Source organism: Hyla sarda, chromosome 2 (genome assembly GCF_029499605.1).
Source record: "Hyla sarda isolate aHylSar1 chromosome 2, aHylSar1.hap1, whole genome shotgun sequence".
In the NCBI taxonomy this organism is placed as follows: Eukaryota; Metazoa; Chordata; class Amphibia; order Anura; family Hylidae; genus Hyla; species Hyla sarda.
Genome location: NC_079190.1, coordinates 16,960,740 through 16,974,012, shown reverse-complemented (window position 1 = coordinate 16,974,012; position 13,273 = coordinate 16,960,740). Strand labels below are relative to the sequence as shown.

The 13,273-nt window shown below is 42.0% G+C and overlaps 1 protein-coding gene across 5 annotated transcripts in view; it reads right to left on the bottom strand.

The window, feature by feature from the left end:
* The window catches only part of USP35 (ubiquitin specific peptidase 35), a 70,775-nt gene that overhangs the window by 49,689 nt on the left and 7,813 nt on the right, over window positions 1-13,273 (bottom strand). For 2 of the 5 annotated variants that reach the window (XM_056561255.1, XM_056561256.1), the window contains exon 2: window positions 12,644-12,854. The gene's annotated coding sequence lies outside the window, so the exon portion shown is untranslated. Of the gene's footprint in view, window positions 1-1,876; window positions 2,137-3,863; window positions 3,940-12,542; window positions 12,855-13,273 lie in introns of all 5 variants that reach the window. The other 3 variants (XM_056561259.1, XM_056561258.1, XM_056561260.1) reach the window with 3 other exon arrangements.

The following is a 13,273-nucleotide window of genomic DNA, read 5'->3' as shown; positions in this document are numbered from 1 at the left end:
TGGCCTTGGTTCTGAATTACTTTTGGTTTAGTCTGGATTACCTTTAGGTTCGGGTCTATGCCCTGAATTATATCCAGTTTTTGGGATCTGAATTTAATATTGGGTCTGGATTAATTTCAGGGTCTGGTCTTGGGTCTGAATTTATTTTGGTCTGATCTGTTGTGTGAATTTATTTTGGAGTCTCGTTTGGGGTCTGGAATAATTAGATGATTGGTCTGGGGGTCTAAATTCATTTTTTGGGTCTGGTCTGTGGTCTGGATTAGAAAAATCTGAATCAGAGATCTGAATCTGGGATCTTGTCTGGTGTCTGAATTAATTTTAGAGTCTGACCTTGCGTTTGAGTTGATTTTGGTCTGGATTATTTTTAGGGTCTGCTCTATGACTTGGATAAAATGTTGGGTTCTAGATTAGTTACATCTGGGATCTGAATTTAATATTGGGACTGGATTCATTTTAGGGTTTGGCCTTGGGTCTGCATTAATTGTGATCTGGTTTGAGGTATAAACTAATTTTGGTCTGGTGTGGGGTCTGGATATATTTTTGGGTCTGGCCTGTGATCTGAACATTTTAGAGTCTGGTCTGTGGTCTAAATTTATTTTTCAGTCTGGTATGGGGTCTGGAATAACTATGGTAATTGGTCTGGGATCTGATTTCATTTGTAGGGTCTGGTCTGTGATATGGATACATTTTAGGGTCAGGTTTGTGGTCTGGATTAGATAAATAATCTGAGATCTGAAACTGGGATCCTGTCTGGTGTTTGGATTAATTTTAGGGTCTAAGCTTGGGTCTGAATTCATTTTGGTCTACTCTGGGGTCTGGAATAATTTTGGTGATTTTTCTGGGGTCTGACTAAATTTGTAAGGTCAGGTCTGTGATTTGGATACATTTGGGGGCCTGGACTGATTTAAAAATAGCATCTGGGATCCGAATCTGGGGTCTGGATTAATTTTCGGGTGTGATCTTAGATCTGAATTAATTTTGGTCTGCTTTGGATTCATTTTAGGGATTGGTCAGGTGTCTGAATTTATTTTAAAGGGGTATTCCAGGCAAAAACTTTTTTTATATATATATATATCAACTGGCTCCGGAAAGTTAAACAGATTTGTAAATTACTTCTATTAAAAAATCTTAATCCTTCCAATAGTTATTAGCCTCTGAAGTTGAGTTGTTGTTTTCTGTCTAACTGCTTTCTGATGACTCACGTCCCGGGAGCTGTGCAGTTCCTATGGGGATATTTTCCCATCATGCACAGCTCCCGGGACGTGACATCATCATTGAGCAGTTAGACAGAAAACTTCAGAAGCTAATAACTATTGGAAGGATTAAGATTTTTTAATAGAAGTCATTTACAAATCTGTTTAACTTTCCGGAGCCAGTTGATATATTAAAAAAAAAGTTTTTGCCTGGAATACCCCTTTAAGGTCTAGACAGGGGTCTGGATTAATCTGGGGTCTGGATTAATTCTGGGGTCTGATCTTAGATCTGAATTAATTTTGGTCTGCATTGGATACATTTTGGGGATTGGGCAGGTGTTTGAATTTATTTTGAGGTCTGGACAGGGGTCTGAGTGTAGGATCTAAACACATCTTTGGGGTCTTGGTCTGTATGCGTTGCATGGCTCCCATCAGATTTTTTACCTTGCCGAAACGAGGATCCCTTCATCTCCATTTTTCCTATTCGTGGTGATAGCCTTGTCCCAACCATGTAGCATTAACCCATGTAGCTTTGCCTCAGAACCTGCATCCATAGCACTCAACATGGACCCTTAGGGTGAAGGGTGACATTTCCGAAGGGTATGACAGTGTGAACATGGACCAGAAGAGGCCCTACCTTAACTGTTACTGTGTACACCCCTTCTCCATTTAATTTTATGTACCTGGATGTGAACTCAAATGTAATACACAAGATAAGAAAATATCTCCTCCGATTAAGACCAAAAATAGAATCTCGTCCATCCAAACCACAGATCTTTCCTCTGCCGAGATAATTCTGTCTCTGCTGCGGTCGTCACTTTCTCCGGTCTTCTCACACAATAATTACAATGAATAATAAAGCAGATTCAGCCCGGGACCAGATTCCACCTTGATGCATATTCAATCTCCCAAAGGATCGGATTTTACTGCAATGCTAAAGACTCTGTGAATATTGAATATTAGGTAATTGCCCCTTCACCAATTCTCTCATCTATACCAAAAAACGTGCCTTATTTCTGTTAATATAGAGCAACCCTGAGGACGTGAAACTCCCCACAGCTGCGCATCACAGGCATGACGTCACGGTTGCACCCCGCTGATGTCACGCCCCCCTCTTGATGCCACGCCCCCTCAATGCAAGTCTATGGGAGGGGCCGTGACTGCCGTCACGCCCCCTCCCATAGACTTGCATTGAGGGGGCATGGCTGTGACGTCACGAGTGGGACGTGACCATGGCATTCGCATCACCAGCCATCTGGCACCAACGTGATCAGACATCTTATCCCCTATCCAAAGGATAGGGGATAAGATGTCAGATCGCCGGGGTCCCGCTGCTGGGGACCCCCGGGATCGCTGCTGCGGCACCCCGCTATCATTACTGCACAGAGCGAGATCGCTCTGCACGTAATGACGGGCAATACAGGGGCCGGAGCATCGTTACGTCACGGCTCCGCCCCTCGTGATGTCAGGGCCCGCCCCCGTCAATACAAGTCTATGGGAGGGGGCGTGGCAGTAGTCACGCTCCCCTGCCATAGACTGGCATTAAGGGGACGGGCCGTGATGTCATGAGGGGCGGAGCCATGACGTCACGCTGCTCCGGACCCTGTATCGCCCGTCATTACGCACAGAGCGAACTCGCTCTGCGCAGTAATGATGGCGGGGTGCCGCAGCGGGGATCCCCGGGGTCTCCAGCAGTGGGACCGCGGCGATCTAACATCTTATCCCCTATCCTTTGGATAGGGGATAAAATGCCAGGGGCGAAGTATCCCTTTAAGGCAGAGTACCCCTTTAAAGGGGTACTCCGGTGGAAAACTTTATATATATATTTTTTTTTTTATTAACTGGTGCCAGAAAGTTAAACAGATTTGTAAATTACTTCTATTAAAAAAATCTTAATCCTTCCAGTACTTATTTTAATTTTTTTTTAAAATAAGTTTAGCTTGCTTTTAGGGGGGGGGGGAATAGTTAAAATAATTACTTAATTAAAAATGTAAAAGTAAATCAGAATGCAGTTTTTTTTATGACTTTTAGCTAGTTTTTTTGGGAGAAGAACTATACATATACTACAAGCCTAAAAAAAAAAAGTATATACCTAAAATTCTGAAATAAGAAAAAAAATACTAAATTAAAAATGTAAAAGTAAATCAGAATGCCAGAAAACCCCAACTTTTTTTTATTTTTTTTTTAATAACGTTTAGCTTGATCTTTGGTGGACAAATTGTATATAAACTACAAGCATAGACAATAATTTAAAAAAAAATTCTAAATTTAAAAATGTTAAAGTAAATCAGAATGCAAAAAAAACCAAACTTTTTAAAATGACTTTTAGCTATATTTTTTTTGGGGGGGGGAAGAAATAATAATAATAATAATAATAATAACAAAATAATAAAATAATAAAAGAATAATAAAAGAATAATAATACAATAATAATAATAATAATAATAATAATAAAAGAATAATAAATAACAAAATAATAATAATACAATAATAATAATACAATTATAATAATAATAAAATAATAATAATATAACAATATATATATATAATCACAATGCAAATATATATTATATATATATATATATTTTTTTTATTTTTTTATTTTTTTATTTTTTATTAATTTTTGTTAGATTTTTGGGGATTGTTGTATGTGTGGCCTTGGCTGCTCACCTCTGTGTTTACCAGGGGGCTGGGCGGCTGCAACAATTGACTTGTTCCAGAATGGTCTGTGTCACATTCCAGTGGCCTACCGGGCGACACATGGTGACAACATAAAAAAAGATACGATTATGTAGCAGAGCTGAATAGGTCACATTGTGCTCATACCATTTTGGTTAATTTTTTTTCTTTTTTTTTCATGATCGCAGAATTACTTGTTTTCATTGAGGGGAGTGGGGACCTCGGTTTGGGGCATGCCATGCTAACACCATCAGCCACGGGGCCCAATCACAAACTCAGCTCAGCTACATCTGCATTGTATATTTTACTATTACCGAAAGAAGGACATTGGCCTTTCAATGTAAACACTACATCGATTAACAAACTCAACTCTGCTACATCAAGTCAAAGACTAATTAAAAACAATTGGAAGTCTGCCTCTTAAATATGAACTTGCAAAGTCATTGAGGAACTACTAGTCCCAGCACGAAACTCTGGGCAGGAATCTCATAGGCCTTTAGGCAGTGTCTCCTAACAAGTGTGCCTCCAGCTGTTGCAAAACTACAACCTCCAGCATGTCCGGACAGCCTTTGGCTGTCCGGGCATGCTGGAGGTTGTAGTTTTGCAACAGCTGGAGGCACACAGTGGTTAGGAAACAGTGCCTTAAAGGGGTAGTCCAGTGGTGAAAAACGTATCCCCTATCCTAAGGATAGGGGATAAGTTTGAGATCGCGGGGTGTCCGACCGCTGGGGCCCCCCATGATCTCTCTGTACGGGGGCCAGGCTCTCCGGCCAGATAGCGGGTGTCGACCCCCGCACGAAGCGGCGGCTGACACGCCCCCTCAATACATCTCTATGGCAGAGCTTCGGCTCTGCCATAGAGTTGTATTGAGGGGGCGTGTCGGCTGCCACCTCGTGCAGAGGTCGACACGCCCCCTTCCCGCGGGCTGTCGGGGCTCCGTACAGGAGATCGCAGGGGGCCCCAGGGTTCGGACCCCCCACGATCTCAAACTTATCCCCTATCCTTATGATAGGGGATAAGTTGTTCACCACTGGGTCACCACTGGACTACTCCTTTAAGGCAAAGAAAACACCAACATTTTATGGATGTAGCAGAGCCGGATTGGTTGTTTCATTGTTTCTTTTAACTTAGAGAACATAATGCAATTAAGATAATGCGGTTTATCTGCAGTCCTATGCAAAATCCCTTATGTCACATAGAGAGTTGTGCCCCATAACAAACTCAGCTACACTACACCTAGGTAACTAACCCAACACGCGTAGGATCCTGGTGTAGGATACCCGAATTAATCACATGTAGCAGAGCTCAGTTTGCCATTTGATAAAACTCACAGTGATATTACAGTTACATATTGTTACTTTTATAGGTGGTTTTACATGGGACTGCGAGTTATACTTCTACATTCAGAATGTTAATGCTACGTACAAATAACACAGCCCATTAAAGGGGTACTCCGGTGGAAAACTTTTTTTTTTTTTTTTAAATCAACTGGTGCCAGAACGTTTAAAAGATTTGTAAATTACTTCTATTAAAAAATCTTAATCCTTCCAGTACTTATTAGCTGCTGAATACTACAGAGGAAATTCTTTTCTTTATGGAACACAGAGCTCTCTGCTGACATCTCTGTCCATTTTAAGAACTGTCCAGAGTAGAAGAAAATCCTCATAGCAAACATATGCTGCTCTGGACAGTTCCTAAAATGGACTGAGATGTCAGCAGAGAGCACTGTGCTCGTGATGTCAGCAGAGAGATCTGTGTTCCAGAAAGAAAATAATTTCCTCTGTAGTATTCAGCAGATAATAAGTACTGGAAGGATTAAGATTTTAGAAGTAATAGAAGTAATTTACAAATATGTTTAACTTTCTGGCACCAGTTAATTTAAAAAAAATAAAATAAAATAAAAGTTTTCCATCGGAGTACCCCTTTAAAGGTAAATGGTAAATTCAGCTCTGCTACATCCGTACATAAATGACCCAAAACACTTACTATTAGGGTGCTTTCACATCACGTTTTGTACTTACGGTTACTTACGAATGCGGCTGAGTGCGGGCGCCGTGATTAAGCCCCGCCCACCCTCCTCCCAGCCGTATTCGGGAACCGTAAGTACAAAACGTGGTGTGAAAGCACCCTTAGACATGTTGAGAAACACAAACACCCTTTAAATTATAGAAGAAGAAAAAAGGTCTTATAAATGAAGCTGCAACCAACTTCTAAAGGCCCAGATGTAGCAGAGCTGGATTTGTCATTTCACTATTGCTTGTAACTTAAAGGGGTACTCCGGAGGAAAACATTATTATTATTATAATTTTTTTTTTTAATTAACTGCTGCCAGAAAGTTAAACAGATTTGTAAATGACTTGTATTAAAAAAAATCTTTACCCTTCCAGTACTTTTTTTAGCAGCTGTATGCTACAGAGGAAATTCTTTTCTTTTTGAATTTCTTTTTTGTCTTGTCCACAGTGCTCTCTGCTGACACCTGATGCCCGTATCAGGAACTGTCCAGAGCAAGAGAAAATCCCCATTGCAACCTATGCTGCTCTGGACAGTTCCTGACACGGACAGAGGTGTCAGCAGAGAGCAAGACAAAAAAGAAATTCAAAAAGAAAAGAATTTGATCTGTAGCATACAGCTGCTAAAAAGTACTGGAAGGATTAAGATTTTTTAATAGAAGTCATTTACAAATCTGTTTAACTTTTTGGCACCAGTTGATTTAAAAAAATAAAATGAAAATGTTTTCCACCGGCATACCCCTTTAACGACCACGGATGTAAATGTACGTCCTGGCTTGGCGGGACTTCGCGCACCAGGACGTACATTTACGTCCTGTGTATGACCGCGGGCATCGGAGCGGTGCTCTTGTCATACACGGCAGGTTCCGGCTGCAATCAGCAACCGAGGACCCGCCAGTAATGGGCGACATCCGCAATCGCGCGGATGTCCGCCATTAACCCCTCAGATGCCGTGATCAATGCAGTACTTTGATTGGATGAACGGATCGCCCGCAGCGCTGCCGCAGCGATCCGATCATCCAGCATGGCGGCCGGAGGTCCCCTCACCTGGCTCCGGCCGTCTCCCGGGGTCTTCTGCACTGGTCTGAGATCGAGCAGACCAGAGCAGAAGATCACCGATAATACTGATCAGTGCTGTGTCCTATGCATAGCACTGAACAGTATTAGCAATCAAAGGATTGCTATAGATAGTCCTCTATGGGGACATAAAAAGTGTTAAAAAAAAAAAAAAAAAGTTGAAAAATGTAAAAATAAAAAGTAAAAAAAAGTGAAAAATCCCCTCCCCCAATAAAAATTGTCCGTTTTTCCCATTTTACCCCCCAAAAACATAAACATTTTTTTTTATAAACATATTTGGTATCACCACGTGCGTAATTGTCCGATCTATCAAAATATTATGTTAATGATCCCGTACGGTGAACAGTGTAAACATAAAAAAAAAAAATCCAAAAATGCAGAGATCACTGTGAACAAGACAAAAAAGAAATTCAAAAAGAAAAGAATTTCCTCTGTAGCATACAGCTGCTAAAAAGTACTGAAGGGTAAAGATTTTTTTTAATAGAAGTCATTTACAAATCTGTTTAACTTTCTGGCACCAGTTCATTTAAAAAAAATAATAATAATAATGTTTTCCTCCGGAGTACCCCTTTAAGATAATACATAAGGTTCACCAATAATCCTATGATATATCACTGATGACACATTGAAATATCACGTAGACTTGACAAACTCAGCACTGCTACATCTAACTAAGTGAAATACAAATTGGAAAACAGAAGGACAACTACCTCTCGATTAAGGACTTGCAAGGTCATTGGGGAACTACTAGCCCCAGCAAAGTAACTCTGGGCAGGATTGTAATTCTAAACACTGAAATCATGCAGATGTAGCAGAGCCGAATTTCTCATTTTAATGTTCCTTGTCACTAGATTAACACAATGTGGTTAAGAGGATGCAGTTAATTTTTATCTGCAGTCCCATGCAAAATCTGCAATGGCACATTGTGATACCAAACAGTCAGCTCTCTGCTGACATCACGAGCACAGTGCTCTCTGCTGACCTCTCTGTCCATTTTAGGAACTGTCCAGAGCAGCATAGGTTTTCTATGGGGATTTTCTCCTACTCTGGACAGTTCCTAAAATGGACAGAGATGTCAGCAGAGAGCACTGTGCTCGTGATGTCAGCAGAGAGCTCTGTGTTCCAAAAAGAAAAAAAATTCCTCTGTAGTATTCAGCAGCTAATAAGTACTGGAAGGATTAAGATTTTTTAATAGAAGTCATTTACAAATCTGTTTAACTTTCTGGCACCAGTTGATTTAAAAAAAAAAAAAAAAAAAAAAGTTTCCACCGGAGCACCCCTTTAACCCCTTCCCGACCTATGACATACCTGTACGTCATGGGTGGCAAGGTGTTCCCGACCCATGACATACAGGTACGTCATGGACATAACTGCCGCTACTCGCGGCACCCCGCAGCGCCCGGAAAGATGGTGGCTATCACTGATAGCCAGCCATCTTACCGTGCGACCACGGGGGGTTTCGTCCCCCACCCCCCCCAGCGATCGCTGCTATCAGCTGGGCAAATCTGACTAGCTGATAGCAGCGTTTCGCTATCAGAATACTTAGCAGCGCGGTGTGTGAGTCCCGATCACGGGGATCGGGACACACACCGCTCTACTAAGTGTCCCTGACCCGTCCCCCGGCGTCACTTACCCGTCCGAGCGGTGTCCCGAGTGGTCCCGGCGGTCCCGGCGTCCTCCATGCGGTCCCGGCTGCGCTGCGTCCCGGAGGTGAGTTTCCGGCAGCAGTGCAGCATCTTCATTGGCAGCAGTGAGATCGCCGTAAAGCGATCTCACTGCTGCCTCTGAGAGTTTCAAAACTGCAACTCCCAGCATGCCCAGACAGCCTTTGGCTTTCTGGGCATGCTGGGAGTTGTAGTTTTGCAACATCTGGAGGTCCACAGTTTGGAGACCACTGTATAATGGTCTCCAATCTGTGCTCTTCCAGATGTTGCAAAACTACAAATCTCAGCATGCTCAGTCTGTCCAGGCATGCTGGGAGTTGTAGTTCTCTAACATCTGGAAGACCACAGATTGGAGACCATTATACAGTGGTCTCCAAACTGTGGACCTCCAGATGTTGCAAAACTACAACTCCCAGCATGCCCAGACTGCCCAAGCATGCTGGAAGTTGTAGTTCGGCAACATCTGATCCTTCAGATATTGCCGAACTACAACTTCCAACATGCCTTGGCAGTCTGGGCATGCTGGGAGTTGTAGTTTTGCAACAACTGGAGGCACACTAGTTGGGAAACATTGTCCGTTTCCTACCTCAGTGCCTCCAGCTGTTGCAATTGTTGCAAAACTATAACTCCCAGCATGCACTGACAGACCATGCATGCTGGGAGTTGTAGTTTTGCAACAGCTGGAGGCACACTGGTTTGGAAACACTAAGTTTGGTTGCAAAACACTTGAAAGTTTATTACTTAACTTAGTGTTTCCAAACCAGTGTTCCTCCAGCTGTTGCAAAACTACAACTCCCAGCATGCACGGACAGCTCAAGGGCATGCTTGGAGTTTGCAACAGCTGGATGTTTGCCCCCTCCCCCCAATGTGAATGTACAGGGTACACTCACATGGGCGGAGGTTTACAGTGAGTGCTGCAAGCTTGAGATGGCGCAAATTTTGCGCTGCAGCTCAAACTTCCAGCGGCAAACTTGCTGTGAACCTCTGCCCATGCGACTGTACCCTAAAAACACTACACTACACTGACACTAACCTAAAATAAAAAGTAAAAAACACTACATATACACATTATCCCTACACAGCCCCCTCTCCCCTTCCCTCCCCCCAAAAAATGAAAAACGTCTGGTACGCTACTGTTTCCAAAACGGAGCCTCCAGCTGTTGCAAAATAATAACTCCCAGTATTGCCGGACAGCCATTGACTGTCCAGGCATGCTGGGAGTTTTGCAACAGCTGGAGGCACCCTGTTTGGGAATCACTGGCGTAGAATACCCCTATGTCCACCCCTATGCAAATCCCTAATTCAGGCCTCAAATGCGCATGGCGCTCTCACTTTGGAGCCCTGTCGTATTTCAGAGCAACAGTTTTGGGACACATATGGGGTATCGCCGTACTCGGGAGAAATTGCCTTACAAATTTTGGGGGGCTTTTTCTTCTTTAACCCCTTATGAAAAGGTGAAGTTGGGGTCTACACCAGCATGTTAGTGTAAAAAAATAAATTTTTTACACTGACATGCTGGTGTTGTCCTATACTTTTCATTTTCACAAGAGGTAAAAGGGAAAAAAGACCCTCTAAATTTGTAACGCAATTTCTCCTGAGTACGGAGATACCCCATATGTGGGCGCAAAGTGCTCTGGGGGCGCACAACAAGGCCCAGAAGGGAGAGTGCACCATGTACATTTGAGGCGATTTGCACAGGGGTGGCTGATTGTTACAGCAGTTCTGACAAACGCAAAACAATAAATATCCACATGTGACCCCATTTTGGAAACTACACCCCTCACGGAATGTAATAAGGGGTGCAGTGAGCATTTACACCCCACTGGTGTATGACAGATTTTTGGAACAGGGGTCTGTGAAAATGAAAAATTAAATTTTTGATTTGCACAGTCCACTGTTTCAAATATCTGTCAAACGCCAGTGGGGTGTAAATGCTCACTGCACCCCTTATTAAATTCCATGAGGGGTATAGTTTCCAAAATGGGGTCACATGTGGGGGGGGTCCACTGTTCTGGCACCATAGGGGCTTCCTAAATGGGACATGCCCCCCAAAAACCCTTTCAGAAAAACTCACTCTCCAAAATCCCATTGTCGCTCCTTCCCTTCTGAGCCCTCTACTGCGCCCGCCGAACACTTTACATACACATATGAGGTGTTTCCTTACTCGAGAGAAATTGGGTTACAAATTTTAGGGTGATTTCTCTCCTTTTACCCCTTGTAAAAATTCAAAAATTGGGTCTACAAGAAAATGCGAGTGTAAAAAATGAAGATTTAGAATTTTCTCCTTCACTTTGCTGCTATTCCTGTGAAACCCATAAAGGGTTAAAACGCTTACTGAATGTCATTTTGAATACTTTCGGGGGTGCAGTTTTTATAATGGGGTAATTTATGGGGTATTTCTAATATGAAGACCCTTCAAATCCACTTCAAACCTGAACTGGTCCCTGAAAAAAAGCGAGTTTCAAAATTTTGTGAAAAATTGGAAAATTGCTGCGGAACTTTGAAGCCCTCTGGTGTCTTCCAAAAGTAAAAACTTGTCAATTTTTTAATGCAAACACAAAGTAGACATATTGTATATGTGAATCAATATGTAATTTATTTGGAATATCCATTTTCCTTTCAAGCAGAGAGTTTCAAAGTTAGAAAAATGCAAAATTTTCAAAATTTTCATGAAATTTTTAGATTTTTTACAGAGAAAGGATACAAATATCAGTGAAATTTTACCGATAACATAAAGTAGAATATGTCACGAAAAAACAATCTCGGAATCAGAATGATAAGTAAAAGCATTCCAGAGTTATTAATGTTTAAAGTGACAGTGGTCAGATTTTCAAAAAATGCCCAGGTCATGAAGGTGAAAATGGGCTGGGTCATGAAGGGGTTAAGAGCTACTAGTCCCACCACAAAATTCTAGGCAGGAATCCTATACCTTTAAGGGGTAATCTGGTGGAAATTATTATTTTATTTTCAGATTTGTACTTCTTTTTAAAAATCTTAATCCTTTCGGTACTTATTATCTGCTGTATAATAGAGAGGAAATTCTTCTCTTTTTGAATTTCTTTTTTGTCTTGCCCACAGTGCTCTCTGCTGACTGTCAGGAACTGTCCAGAGCAGCATAGGTTTGCTATGGGGATTTTCCTTCTACTCTGGACAGTTCCTGATACGGGCATCAGGTGTCAGCAGAGAGCACTGGGGACAAGACAAAAAATTAACTCAAAAAGAAAAGAATTTCCTCTGTAGCATACAGCTGCTAATAAGTACTGGAAGGGTAAAGATTTTATAATAGAAGTCATTTACAAATCTGTTTAACTTTCTGGAACCAGTTGATTTAAAAAAAAAAAAAAAAAGTTTTCCACGAGTGTATCCCTTTAATGTAGTGTCCCCCAACCAGTGTGCCTCCAGCTGTTGCAAAACTACAACTCCCAGCATGCCCAGACAGCCGAAGGCTGTCTGGGCATGCTGGGAGTTGTAGTTTTGCATCAGCTAGTGGCACACTGGTTGGAAAACAGTACCTCAAGGCAAAGAAAACACCAAAATGTTATGGATGTAGCAGAGCCGGATTGGTTGTTTCATTGTTTCTTGTAATTGAGAGAACATAATGCAGTTAAGATAATGCAGTTACTTACCTGCAGTCCTATGCAAAATTCCCTCACAGCACATGTAGAGTTGTGCCCAATAACAATAGGTTTAACTAAATGTACAATAGGTAACTACTAACCCCTCTTGCAATCAAATATAAAGGAAAGAACATTGTCTCGGAATCTGTTGTGGAACTACAAACCCCAGCATTGCCTATAGAATGTCATCGGAGCAACATGCCAGTTAAATTAACAACATAACATGTAGCAGAGCTGGAATTGTTCCTCCATTCATGTTCATTCTCTTACGTGCAGCAAGATAAGATAACGCAGTAGGTTTACCTGCAGTCCTGTGTAAAAGCACTGACGACACAGCGGTGCCAAATGACAAACTCAGCTCTGCTGGGTCTCAGAGGTTTTCATACATCGGGGATGGTACTCACCGCTGTGTGCAGAGAGGATGGAGTGAGTGGGCGAGGAGGAGACGGATGCTGATGCTGGGAGGGACGCTGCGTCTCCTCTATCTGCAGGACAATGCCCAAACTTCACTGGTGTCTCTGCTGGTTGGCACGGTCCCCTGGCATGTGCTGACCACACCCACTGCTTTACCGTGCCACGCACACACTCGTCTCCACGCATCCGCATCACCACCACCTATAGAACAGTAACAGAAGTCAATAGATCTGTAATACACAAAAAACAAACAAAAAAAGAAATAAATAGAAGCCGTATAACCAGGGCGATTTACCATTCAGGATCCTAGGAAAGCTGGGTGACAACTCATAATGTGGCCAAGACAGGGGTTGTGATTGAGCCTTCTCAGGATCCTTGGTATGTGATAAAGGGCTCCAGCTGTATAACCAGACAGATTTAAAGGGGTATTCCAGGAAAAAACCCAATATATATATATATATATATATATATATATATATATATATATATATATCTCAACTGTCTCCAGAAAGCTAAACAGATTTGTAAATTACTTCTATTAAAAAAATCTTAATGCTTTCAGTACTTATGAGCTTCTGAAGTTAAGGTTGTTCTTTTCTGTCTAAGTGCTCAGAGTGACA